Source organism: Aplidium turbinatum, chromosome 12 (genome assembly GCF_918807975.1).
Source record: "Aplidium turbinatum chromosome 12, kaAplTurb1.1, whole genome shotgun sequence".
Taxonomy (NCBI): domain Eukaryota; kingdom Metazoa; phylum Chordata; class Ascidiacea; order Aplousobranchia; family Polyclinidae; genus Aplidium; species Aplidium turbinatum.
This window is the reverse complement of record NC_137483.1, coordinates 6,049,767-6,063,738: the sequence shown is the minus strand read 5'-3', so window position 1 is coordinate 6,063,738 and position 13,972 is coordinate 6,049,767. Positions and strand designations below refer to the sequence as shown.

Below are 13,972 nucleotides of genomic sequence, written 5' to 3'. Positions count from 1 at the left end.
TTTATGCCAAGGATTCAACCTATTTCGTCGTCAGAACACTTCGTACCTTGATTTCAGGAGAATTTCAGGGTGATTTCAGTCATGATTCAAGCCATTGCATATATCTGCAATTGCTTTGTTGAAATAATTGATTGTTTGTTTTTAAACTTTAAAAACAGAATTCATCAGCAATAATATTTATCAACTAGTACAGGTTATATTATAATGAATTGTGTACATTTGGCCTTGAGTATATTTTGCATCATTCTTGGTAAGTACATTATAATAATATTCTATTTATATAATGTTTTGTATTCATTCTATTTTATTGTGTGTGACTGAGCTAGAGTATAGGCTATGTTTTGAAAAAGCATGAACGCAAACCTAAATATCCAATGTATCGTAGGCTACAAACAAAACAAGAATTGCTAGCATTATGAACAAGGGTGATGAATTTAAATTAGTGAAACTGTGTTGTTTTAATTGTAATTTGCTATTGTAATTTGTTTTAATTGTAATTTGCTAATTGTAATTTGCAAAACTCTACAACCAGTGGCGCCGGCAGGGGGGGGGGGGCAAGCGGGGCAGCTGCTCCCCCAAACCTTGATGACTAAATTGTACACTAGATAAAAAGATTTTCTACAGAAGCAAAGATATAGACTTTTTAAAGTTTTAACTAACGTCGCATTGATGTAGAAAAATAACAACCTGTTAAATTTTTGATACCTCACACTCCCATGACTTCTTCCGCGCGCATTTTGGCATTGGTTGCTTGCAGTGATTCTTTCACTTAAACAAAACGTTTTGTTTCAGCAGTTTTGAGTTGTTCGATTCTTAAGTTGTAAAGGAGACTCAAATTCTCCAATATTTATCATTTATGTTTCTTCTTTAATCTCAGCAGATTATAAAACTTGTAAAAGTTTTTCATCCATACCGGTACGACGTCATGAATGAAATTATATCTCAAATCGGCGTAATGACGTGACATCATCTAAACATTTTACCGAATAATAAATTAACAAATTCGATCCTCAAAAGTGGTTTGGTGGTGGTAAATATTACGTAATGAAAAAAATGTGATAAGGTTGGAAGACATTACGTCATGTATTTTCAATACAAATATGAAGTTTAAAATTTATTCTTTTCATAGTCGTAATCCACCTTCAAAGCGGTACTACAAAGAACAATTTTCGATAAGGGGGGCATCAAGAATAAGTCGACATGACTTTTAACCCTTAAAAGGTTGGGCTCCTGGAGTCTTGCTCAGTTTGGGGGGGGGGGGCTGTCGATTCTTCTTATGCTTTAGGAGCCAATGCCCTTCACGCTGTGAAACAGTTAGAATTAACGAGACATGGGCCAAATTAATTACTTTTATCCAGCTGGTGGGAAAATGTTTCACAATAGAATATGAAATATTTCAGAGGATGTGCTGAGAAATGCCTTATATCTTTCAATTTATAACTTTTATTCGCTCAAAATTTCAGCTCAATAGAGGTGAATAAAAGTTAGGAAAAGTCAAGAAATCTCGTAGTCGCAGCCTTAGTGGTTTTAGAGATACAACTGTTGATAAAAAAAAGTTGAATTGACAGCCCCCCCCCAACCTTCAAAGGGTTTGCATTGAGTCAACAGATCTATGCCTTAAGGTTTACGTCAGCTCCGGAGATCAGTAAAATATAAGGTTGTCATCTTCAGTGCAACAAGACCATTGATTGATTGGTTTAGTGAGGATTCGTAGTCCCATTGCTTTCATTTTGAGTGATCATACTGATTTTCAATTTATTCCTACAAGACGTTACATAATGAAAAAATATATAACTAAGATTGGAAGACATTACGTCATGTCTTTTCAATTCAAAATAAAGTTTAAAATTTATTCTTTTGTTCATAGTCGTAATCCTCCTTCAAAGCGGTAATACAAAGAACAATTTTCGATAAGGGGGGCATCAGGAATATGTCAACATGACTTTTAAGGTTTACGTCAGCTCCGGAGATCAGTAAAATATAAGGTTCTCATTATCGTGATTGTAAACCGCGGGAAATTTTTTCTCTAAAAAACAGATTCCCGGGAAGCTAAACATTTTTTCCAGCCCTGGTAGAAAACAAGAGAAATTAAATAATATACCACTGTCTTGCATGTCTTGCACCAGTGGCGTAGCCAAGGGAGGGGGGTTCGGGGGTTTCAACCTTTCAAATTGAATTTACGGATGTTAATACATTGTTTACAAGAAAAGTTTTAGCCTATGATGTAATTTCTCGTCAAACTGTGCAAGGATGCAAGCCATCTGCAACTGCTGAGATCGCTTGTTCGATCTAGATTAACATCTAAACAGCTATTCGTTATACAAAACTTGAATATATCAGAAATAGCCTAAAGTAACTTCATTGTCTCAAAGCTTTTTGTTTGACACTCATCAAGATGTATGACCTCTATGACGTTACATTTTCTAAACTTTGGGTTGACTTCAGAGCATAAAAGTTAGTGACTTACCGGAATAAGATCGTTTTTTGAATCAACCAAGGAGAAAATTGATAAATAATAAAACTGTAATAATCTCGCAAAAACAAGCAATCAACCTATGTCTCTAAAACAAAGTTTGCCTAACTTTAAACAAAACTGCATTAAAAGAGCGAGTTTTGCCAATACCAAACATTCAAATATCTCAGTCTGGAATTAGCAACAAGAAAACATAGAGACATAGCTTTATTTGCGAAAAATGCCGAAGATAACATGATCTTATCCTTTTGCTATGCCACCGGACAGCACCATTTTACAGAAATATTCATACCCACAATTTTGTTGAAAATGCTCTCAGAACGCACCAAACTGAAAGTAATTTTTCAAAATTTTCTGGGGGAGGGCCCCCAGACCCCCCGCCGCTAAGTGTCGCCTGCGAACACGCCATCGGGCTTCGCACGCCGGCTGTCAACGCCCCCCCTTTCAAAATTTTGGACTATGCTACTGTCTTGCACTGTCAATATTTTGCCCCCCCAATGTTGAAGGTCTGGCGGCGCCACTGTCTACAACCAAATTAAAGTTTCATGTCAATTTTATGGTTTGTTTGTCGTATCCAGGCTTACACCCGGTGGTTGAAGATTTAGATTAAGTGGACGAGAAGGCAAGGAAGCCAATCTTCATGTCCACTTTCAGGCATGCCTTTAAGTGTCCTGCCAAAGACACAGCCGCATGCTCTTGAGCGGTGTCGCACCGGCGCCCTTTCGATTGCCGTTCCAAGGCTATCACCACTCGGCTATGCAGCCAAATTTATTTTAAAAGTAAATTAGTGACACCGTTAGTCAACTACAGCTGAGTGTACTAAAGTGTGGTTTGTGGGCCCAACTTTGCTCCTCACGGCCCTTGAATGAAACCTTGACGATAACATAAAACTGCTCCACAATTTGCAAACAAAAAAGAAAAGAGCCAAATGCAGCTTGGAGTCTGGGTTTTTGTTTTTGCTGAGACTTTTCGGTCATTTGTCCGAAATGACTTGAAAAATTCGGTCATTTTTTATTTATTTCGGTCATTTTTTCTGATGAAAATATTTCCTTTTAAGTAGCTGATACAAACCAAAATTTTCACTTCCTGACTAGCTACAATATTAAGTTTCGCTGAGAAACGTTGTCGTGTTTTATCTGGGAAAAGTTAGAACAGACAAACGTTTCTTCAACGTTCATCAGCGAAACTCAACCTTGCAACACCCGGCCTCAGACATCTTTTATTGCACACTAACACATGTTCAAAAATAACGCAAAACAAAAATACAGTACAACGGAAACGAATACAAACAAGTAAGAATGACCAAATAAAAAAACAGGTTACGCTCTAATGGTTCGCAATTAAAATGTGATTTAACTTCTCAACAATTTCACCGCTCACGTTGTTGTAGGGTGCTCGCTTCGCGTTACTGTGCCAGTGCGCGTTGCCGCGTCATAATTAAATGTTTTATGTGATGCAGCACTTAACTTCAAATGCATAAGTTTATCTGCAGTCGAACAACGCAAGCGATTTCTTGATGGAGTTCGCAACCGAGAAAGCAAACTGAATCCACGTTCTGCGGTTGCGATCTCTTCATTAAAAGTCAGCAAAGCATTAGCAATAGCTGCCAAACTTGGCCAATCTATGCCACGCTTCGCAGCTATTGTTAAAACTTTCCGCCAATTGTCACCTGGTTCGCAATTACACATTACTTCAAATTTAAAATTTTTCCATTCTTCACCAGCGCTGTCTACATCCAATTTGTAAAACGAGGCCAAAGCGTCGATATTTTCGTTACCATAGCTTACGATGTTAGAGTTTGTTGGAAGGGAAATTATCAGGTATAAAAATTTGAGCAAGGCCAAATATGGAATCTTTTGTAGGCTCGGGAAAGCGGTCACTTAAATTAGCGATGACATCGTCTACAAACTTTTTTAAAGCTTGCTTTGTGTGTTCGAGATTTATTGTGTTTGCGCGTGTACGAAATGGTGATAAGACTTTTTTTTCATCGATGAGTTCATCTAAATGCTTCATCGTTGGTGATTTTCGGACATTTTGACCGAATTGACTATATTTTTTCGGACATTTTGACCGAATTGACTATTTTTTCGGACATTTTGACCGAATTGACTATATTTTTTCGGACATTTTGACCGAATTGACTATATTTTTTCGGACATTTTGACCGAATTGACTATATTTTTTCGGACATTTTGACCGAATTGACTATATTTTTTCGGACATTTTGACCGAATTGACTATATTTTTTCGGACATTTTGACCGAATTGACTATATTTTTTCGGACATTTTGACCGAATTGACCATATTTTTTCGGACATTTTGACCGAATTGACTATATTTTTTCGGACATTTTGACCGAATTGACTATATTTTTTCGGACATTTTGACCGAATTGACTATATTTTTTCGGACATTTTGACCGAATTGACTATATTTTTTCGGACATTTTGACCGAATTGACTATATTTTTTCGGACATTTTGACCGAATTGACTATATTTTTTCGGACATTTTGACCGAATTGACTATATTTTTTCGGACATTTTGACCGAATTGACTATATTTTTTCGGACATTTTGACCGAATTGACTATATTTTTTCGGACATTTTGACCGAATTGACTATATTTTTTCGGACATTTTGACCGAATTGACTATATTTTTTCGGACATTTTGACCGAATTGACTATATTTTTTCGGACATTTTGACCGAATTGACCATATTTTTTCGGACATTTTGACCGAATTGACTATATTTTTTCGGACATTTTGACCGAATTGACCATATTTTTTCGGACATTTTGACCGAATTGACTATATTTTTTCGGACATTTTGACCGAATTGACTATATTTTTTCGGACATTTTGACCGAATTGACCATATTTTTTTCGGACATTTTGACCGACCGACTTGTCGGACATTTTGACCGAATTGACTATATTTTTTTCGGACATTTTGACCGAATTGACTATATTTTTTCGGACATTTTGACCGAATTGACTATATTTTTTCGGACATTTTGACCGAATTGACTATATTTTTTCGGACATTTTGACCGAATTGACTATATTTTTTCGGACATTTTGACCGAATTGACTATATTTTTTCGGACATTTTGACCGAATTGACTATATTTTTTCGGACATTTTGACCGAATTGACTATATTTTTTCGGACATTTTGACCGAATTGACCATATTTTTTCGGACATTTTGACCGAATTGACTATATTTTTTCGGACATTTTGACCGAATTGACCATATTTTTTCGGACATTTTGACCGAATTGACTATATTTTTTCGGACATTTTGACCGAATTGACTATATTTTTTCGGACATTTTGACCGAATTGACCATATTTTTTTCGGACATTTTGACCGACCGACTTGTCGGACATTTTGACCGAATTGACTATATTTTTTTCGGACATTTTGACCGAATTGACTATATTTTTTCGGACATTTTGACCGAATTGACTATATTTTTTTCGGACATTTTGACCGAATTGACTATATTTTTTCGGACATTTTGACCGAATTGACTATATTTTTTCGGACATTTTGACCGAATTGACTATATTTTTTTCGGACATTTTGACCGAATTGACTATATTTTTTTTGGACATTTTGCTAAAAAATCGGTCAATGAACGAAAAAAACCCCAGGCTTGGACTACTCAAAACTAGAACATACCATCCTCTTACTTTGAAATATTGTGTGGGGCATGGCCACCTAAAGATACGGCCTGATTTGTCACATTTTGCAGAAATTTCCAGGTTTTTCTAACTTTGGGCGAACGTTTAAGTAATTTTTTCTAAAAATTAGATTTTTACCCTTTCTTTATTCTTTTCCCCAGATGACACAATAGGTTTTAACATCCTCACACGTTGAAAAACAAAGAAAATTTGATTTTGTAAATTTTAGTCAGACTGTTAATTTTAGATAACAGTCTGATTTTGCGTTTTTCAACTTACTTTTTCTCATTTGCTACTGCTTCCCCAAGGCAACAAAAAAGTTTTTTGTTATTAGGAAACCGCAAAAAGCAAAAACATCTCAAAATATGTCAGTCAAGCACTAGCAGTAGCTGTAATCAAAACCTGCAAAATGTGACAAATCAGGCCGCATCTCCAGGTGGCCATGTGTGGGGCAATAAAAAATTATTATAAGACTTTTAATTTTTCAATTTTATAAAAACTTCATAAATGTACTACAGGGATATCTAAAGAGGGGGGTACGAAGGCTTTTATTGCGTCTGACAATAGAAGGGCTTCTATTTATCGTAAATAATCTCTGTTTATGGTAAATGACAATTGGCACCGATAGTAATTTAATAAACTTTGTTATGACAACCTGCATTGCACTATTACCACCAGGTATGGATGTTCAATAAATGCTCATAATTACTTCTTAATTCAACTACCCGTATACTTGCTAGACACCTAGCCAACCGCAAATGTTAAGTTGTCAAAAAAACAGCTAACTGGTAACCTTTCAACTGTCTTTTCAAACAAGTATTCTTTAAATATGTTCGACATAACACTTGCTAACTGTCTTGTGTAGCTGAGTGTAGCTTACCAGCTGCAGTACAAAACTTTCTGCAATAAAAGAACCTCATGTTTAACGCGGTACCAACTACCGCCCTTCTAGTGTCATGAGAATCAGCAATCGCTCTGATCCTTCGTATCCCCTTCTTTAGATTTTATGACTAAATCTTTCCACAAATTGTCTTTACAGTTTAACATTGTTGAACTCCATTATTTTAAAAATTAACAGTCAAAATGCAGTGACAAACGTAATTTGTAATCAATCAATTAATTGTTTATTTATCAAAAACAAAACACAAACATGACATAAAACAACAATACCGTACATACAATGTTTAGCCTACTGTTTAGGTTTTGTTATTGATAGAGAAACGACCATACGCTCTACTAGTCAGTTGCCACCCAGGAAAGAATAATTTGCAGCACTTGCAGAGATTCTAGAATATTGAACAGTTTTTGATGATTGTGAAGGCCTTGTTTCTAGCCTTTCGTTTATTTGATAACAATTGCTAATTGCTATAGTAGTCGAGTGATCATGTCGTATAATGGTTGAGTAGCATAATATCAGCTCTAAGTTGAATGATTTTATGGAAAATATTAGCTGGGGGACGGGGTTTATCACTTCCAAAACAGTTTGAAACCATTGAAGATGATTAGAAGTTATGCAGATGCATGCAGTGACTTATTTGTAATTCAGGAACCTTCTTTCAATGCGCAAAGTCACAAACATTTTCTTCTCTGGGAACATGCGATTTCCACTGTCCAAACTCAACTGTTGTTTTCAAATCCACCATTGTTCCTTCTGCTGGGCTCCCATGGTCTTTCAATTGGGTTTGGGATCCCGATGGTAGAAATGTAAGTATTCTTGTAGCAACATATTGTACATGTTTTTTGGAAGCCAAATGTTGATTTTTAATTTTAGAACCTGTGTTGTTGGTTTCAGTTAAAACAGGAAGAAGTGTCATTATTTCACTTTTTGGACTGTTGATTTTGAATCTGTAGTCAGTGTTTTTCTGTCATGTGAAGTTCTAATTTACAGAAAACTGAACATTGTGCGTATGCATATGGTACATCATTATATAAAAACGCACATTATTATTTATCATATTTTGGGTTTTTTAATAAGTGGTATTAATATAATATAAGATGGTTTAATTTTATTTCTGCAAAGACCAACATTTTTATGTAAGATTTTATTTGTCAAACATTTAGTTACCAAACATTTCATTGACATTTCTAAAATACATATATACCTCTTGTTGCAAAATTGGGACAAATTTCAGCAGATTTTCATTGATTCATTTCAGTGTTCCCATTAAAGAAAGTGCGAGTGCAACAAAACAAACCTCACAAAACCAAAATATTGAACAAAACTTACCATGATTCAAAAGTTTTTTTTTGCTGTTACGTCAGCATTTAAGTCAATGCACTCAATATCTTTCTGGGGTAGATCATACTCATAGTTGTGTTGGCATTAGTGTTGATCAACAGAAAATCGTGATTATTTTTCACTGAAGCATTTCGACCATTAGTTAAAATTTGCATAAAAATTATTTCATTTGCAATAAAGCGTGTGTTATAGCTAGTTTTTGTTCGGATATCAATAAATTTTATTATACGGATAACGGATATACCCGAATATTTATATTTTAGTTACCGGATAATATATGGTAATCGTCAGATAATCGCTCTTCCAAAATTTACACAAATATATAGTGGTTTAAAAAGTCATCTATCCTTCATAGCCTACAGCTTATTGTGAATGTCCACTCATGCCATGCATATACAGTACTGTAGGCTATATATAAATGAAAAAGTCACGACATTTCAATATTTATTGTATCCGCAACACATTTTATTATGAAGCACAATGCATCGATGGTTAAATCGTGTAAACCAGGGGGTGTCCTGTGCCCAAAGTCCGGCCCGTGATACATTTTTGAATGGCCTGCGTCTGTTGTTGCACAATGTGTCATTTTTTAACCACAGACGCACAGAAATCATATCAATTCAACTTGCACTTTTAAACATTAGTGAAGAGTGGATTTCTCACTGACAAAAGCCATGCGAGAAAAATCGGAATCATTGTTGACTGTTGAGTGTTGAGTCATAATTACGAAATCAACTAATATTTGTTTGGAGAGTACCGGTATTGTAAAAAGTGATACAGTCAAGCATTCATACATATTCGTTCTAGCAATTTTGATGACCACAGAACAACATTTTGCCAATATGTAGCCCATATAACAAAATACTTTACCCTATGCATAGTGCTTTATTGTATGAAAATGACATTTAATAACACCATATTCTTATTATATGTAAATTGTTTTATGCCAAACAAGATTGTCAGAAGTTTCTGTAGATTCAACTTTACAAGAATTTGCATTTTTACAATTTTCCCTATTGTATTGATCATAGAAAGTAGGTCCAAGACAAAGGATTTTTACTTTCAAAATGTCTAAACTTTGTTGCTTTATTTCTGAACTTTAATCAATTCAAAGTGTAGTACACTCGAATTCAAAACTTTGCGACTGAATTTCTGTACAGTTCTCATCTTAGAATTGGCTACATGCATTAACAAAAATTATAATTTCAGTCGTTTGTGTTTCCGTATGAGTTACAAAAACTTACAATTGTCAGGTAAAGATACCAAAACTTGCTCAAAAGGTGTAAAAACGTGTTAGCAGCATTACTTCTATGCTATCTGGTTACCCGACAAAATAACATAAGGATAACAGATAGCAAAATTCATGCCTGTTATCCGGTTAACTTCTATCCGGATAGTTTAACCCCAGTTATAGCTCACATAGCAAGCATGGAGATTGTTTCAAGTTCAAGCAGTAGAATTTCTGTTGCTTTGTGGCTAATGTGCAACAAACTTCAACGAAACTGAAATTTTATATTTCCGACACAACTCAGCATTTTGATCTTATATTCATACTTAGCTCACAAAATGTTCAAAGCGATAGGTTTTATACCAGAAGACTTTTTGAAATGCGTATATCAATGCCGTTTTCTGTAAAGAAGTTGAGTTGCAAACTTGCAAATAGAAGGTTGCTCATGGCTCGAAGCTGCATATTTTTGTCTGATACTTTTCAGGAGCTATCGTCAAAATAAAATAAGTCTAAATGTGGTGAAGTGGCTGCTCGACTAGAAGACCTTCCAGGTCACTTCGCAGCCACCCGTTGCAGTATCCATACATTCTACGTTATCGTTTGTTTTATCTGACTTTGCTGAATATGTGTATTTATACTCGCAAAAAAAAAGTCAATCAATCAAGTATTTATAAAAGAAAAACGAAATGTAAATTTGGCTAATCGGAAGAAATCAAATTAACGAAAGAGCTTTAAAAATTAAGATAAAGTTAAAAAGAAATTACAAGATGTTTTATATTATTCAAATTCTTCTAAAGAAGGATAGTGATTTGTATGTATATTTTTTAAATTTGTAAACAAAGCTGTTATATGTTTCAGACCATCATTGCTTCAATTACCGTGCTTACTGGCGATGCTCCAATGCTTATAACCCATACAGGGTTATTCCCATATGCATATAATATAAGGTGCGGTAGTTTTGGAGAATGTTCTTTTTCATTTTTGTGATTAGCATGACCACTAGTATGTTGGTCAACTCCACGGAAACGACCAATGCTGTGAATGCTATTTAATGCAATGCACGACTTTAAAAGAAGAGCAGTTGGTTGGTTTTGAATCTTTATCCTTAGACTGACAAAGCCTTGATAGGTTTTCCTGGTAGTTTCGCATACTTGTAGAGTAGAAGGCTAGAGGCTCTTGACGCAGGGTGGTTTACGAGATTGGCAGAGTGAAGTTTTCCGATTGTTGAAGTGTTATTGCCGGGGAATTATTCTATTTACTACGTGCCGCTGAACGGAGAGCAGTCCTGAAATGCATTGCTCAAGCACACGCCCCGAGAGTTGAACCAGCGCCCATACGCGCCGACTTCCGGGGGGGCCGGGGGGCGGCGCCCCCCGTAAATTTATGGTTGAGGGGCAACAAAAATGGTTATTACAAGTGGTGTTTCAAAGATAAAACACTTCGCGAAAGAGATTTAGATCATTTAAACGGACTTAATGCCGAAAGCGAAAAATAGCCTACGTTGCTCTTGCCCGCAAAACAGCAGTTGATCGCATGGCTGTCTCATACGGTATGGAAATTTAAACGTAGATGGTAGAGTAACTTACGCTGTAAGTAAACCAGCTAACTTAGACGCGCTATATTCAACAAGGTCTTCCCGCTGTGAGATCAATTCAACAGAACGCATTGTTTTGTTTGCAATGTGTGAGAATTAAATCGAAAACCGATAAAAGAAAAGGTGGCAGTCTGGCAGATATTGCCTGCATTAACGACGTCTCTTACCGCTATTATCACCTAGCCAACCTGACATCATTGTTTTATGCGGCCGCTAAGGTTTGACATCGACTTCAACGATCATGGAATGTTACGTAATTAGAACGATTATATCCTACACGCAAAAATAAAAAAAATGATCTCTTAAAACAGCTCTTTCTGCTGTTTTGTCTCGTAAGCTTTGCATATTGCTCAACAAGTGCATAAAGTTTGAAATTGACAAGAAATTATTAAATTTGAATCACTGCAAATAAACGTATTCAAAACTTTTAGTTCGGCCGACGCCATTACACACTCCGTAATCTACGTCGGCAATGATTTTTCCGCAGCAGTCTATGCCCGTGTATAAGTTGAACCTGTCTTTTTGAGGTGATAATCACTTGCCGAACATCTCGACCTATACTCGAGTATACACGGTACTCGATAAAAGACTATAGAGACTTTCGATAAAAAACAGAAGAGAAAACACTTTGCTGTTGTTAACGTTTTGAAGGTAAGTAATTAGCAAAACGAAGCTAATAGCCTAAAACTGATAGCGGGTTTCCACTCTGCTTGAGATCATGATTTTTTGCGTTTTATTTCGATAACTTCAGTGCTTTGATCGTTACGAAAAGGAAATGGATCGGCTTGTTTTCCAAGTGTTCCAATTATGAGCTAACAATATCAAAAATTTTACTAGGCGTAGGCCTACTGCATGCGTAAAACTAATCGTTTCAAGCAGCGGTTCTAATAAATTCGGTTTGCGACCTATGTGTCAATATAAACAAGACATTAAGCTTAATCAAAGACTATTTTAATTGAGTAAAATAGCGTTATGGTTATGACGTCATCACCTATCTCGCCCCCCAAGGTTTTTTGCAAAGTCGGCGCCTATGCCAGCGCCGTATGATCTAGAGCCGGGCGCGTAACCACTGAGCTAATGGAGCAGAATATTCTTATTCATAACTGACTGTGTATAATTTTAGAAAAAAAAATAACTAAGACGGTGAAACCCAGCAACGACACGACATTTCACATACCGGTACCGGTAATGCAGTAAAGTGAAAATAGTCTATAAATTGCAAATGTTTTCGTCCATGCACATGTTAGCTCTTATCAAGCAAAGGTTGCTAGGTTTTATCGCTCTTATAGTTTAAGAAAGTTATATTCCTCTTTATCAAACTTGTAAAATTTTACTATGCTACAAATGTTTAGGGAGCATAGTGGTTGAGGTTTGTACAGATAAATATTTTTTCTCGTTAAATGGACTTTCCAAACTTCTTACGCTCGTTGCAGATAAACATTTGGCAATAGTTTGGCATTTTCAATGCTTGTGTTTTTTTGTGTTTGTTGTATCCAGGCTTACACCCGGTGGTTGAAGATTTAGATTAAGTGGACGGGAAGGCAAGGAAGCCAATCTTCGTGTCCACCTTCAGGCATGCCTTTAAGTGTCCTGCCAAAGACACAGCCGCATGCTCTTGAGCGGTGTCGCACCGGCGCCCTTTCCATTGCCATTCCAAGGCTATCACCACTCGGCTATGCAGCCGACAATGCTTTGTGATAAAGTGGATTAATATGCGACAAATGAACGATTAGGCCTATCCGGTTTTCAAATAACCAGGCGCACATGATTTCCTAAATGCCATGACCGATTGGGTCCTGTTTCAAAACCTTTTCCTATACAGACTCCACGAGAAATCACAGCATTGTGGAATGTGGGTTTTTGTCTTTATGGCAGCGTTGTAGTTGACTTTATTAAACAAACCTCGGAAATGACGTTTATCCGTGATTTGTGTGGAGTGAGTTGAGCAGTCTTCTTGCGTTTGAGGCCGCCACAGATCACGTTGTTACATCCAGGCGCAGCAGCCAATGGATTGTGTATTCATCGAGCGTTGTTAGGTCCACATGTCTATCTTGTGGTCGGTATACAGGACATTGATAGATAATGTGGTGTGCAGTTTGAAAATCTGAGCCACACGCACAAGATGGTGAATCGGCGAGGCCCCACTGGAACATGTTGCTGCTAAAACGGCCCACTCCAGTCCGCAGGCGATTGAGCTTCACCCATTCCTTCCGGGGTAGTTCTGCTCCAGGTGGGGTGTTGGTATTGGGAAAGTTGAGCAGTGTTTTAGTTTAATTGTATCTTTTATCCACAGTTAGTGATGTTTTAATTTTAGAAGAAAATCAACATTTGCCTGTTCAGAACGGAGAGAGCTCCACGTCAAACAGCTGACGCTTCAGAAGTTTTATATTAATCCTGCAGGGCTTTCAATATCAGCAGTCTTGCAAAAGAAAACAGACCGCATGACGAGTGCCTTTTGTTGATAACTTGCAGTGATGTTCCTAGATAGACCGTGTGGTGCTTTTGTTTGTTTCACTAATAACTGTTCAATAGGTAAACATCCAATTACTTTTATTTCCCGACAGCAATCTACCCGACAGGAAAGTTGTCTCACCACAGACCTTTGTATCGAGTCTAACTGTCTTCAATATGAGCGAAACTGACAACCTTGTGCTTGGTATTCCTGGTTCTGCATCGGATCGATGTGATTTTGGTAAGAAGAGACTTGTTATTTGGTCATGACTTGTGTACTGCTTTCAATTACTC

General features: G+C 36.6%; 1 protein-coding gene and 1 long non-coding RNA gene across 2 annotated transcripts in view; both read left to right on the top strand.

Annotated features, from left to right (window-relative positions):
- The window catches only part of LOC145781078 (uncharacterized), a 446,514-nt gene that overhangs the window by 21,944 nt on the left and 410,598 nt on the right, over positions 1-13,972 (top strand). The window lies entirely within an intron of this gene.
- On the top strand, positions 7,764-13,913 carry LOC145781083 (uncharacterized). The gene is made up of 3 exons (XR_014290696.1): positions 7,764-7,870; positions 10,492-10,580; positions 13,792-13,913. It is a non-coding gene; the product is annotated as an uncharacterized LOC145781083 (long non-coding RNA).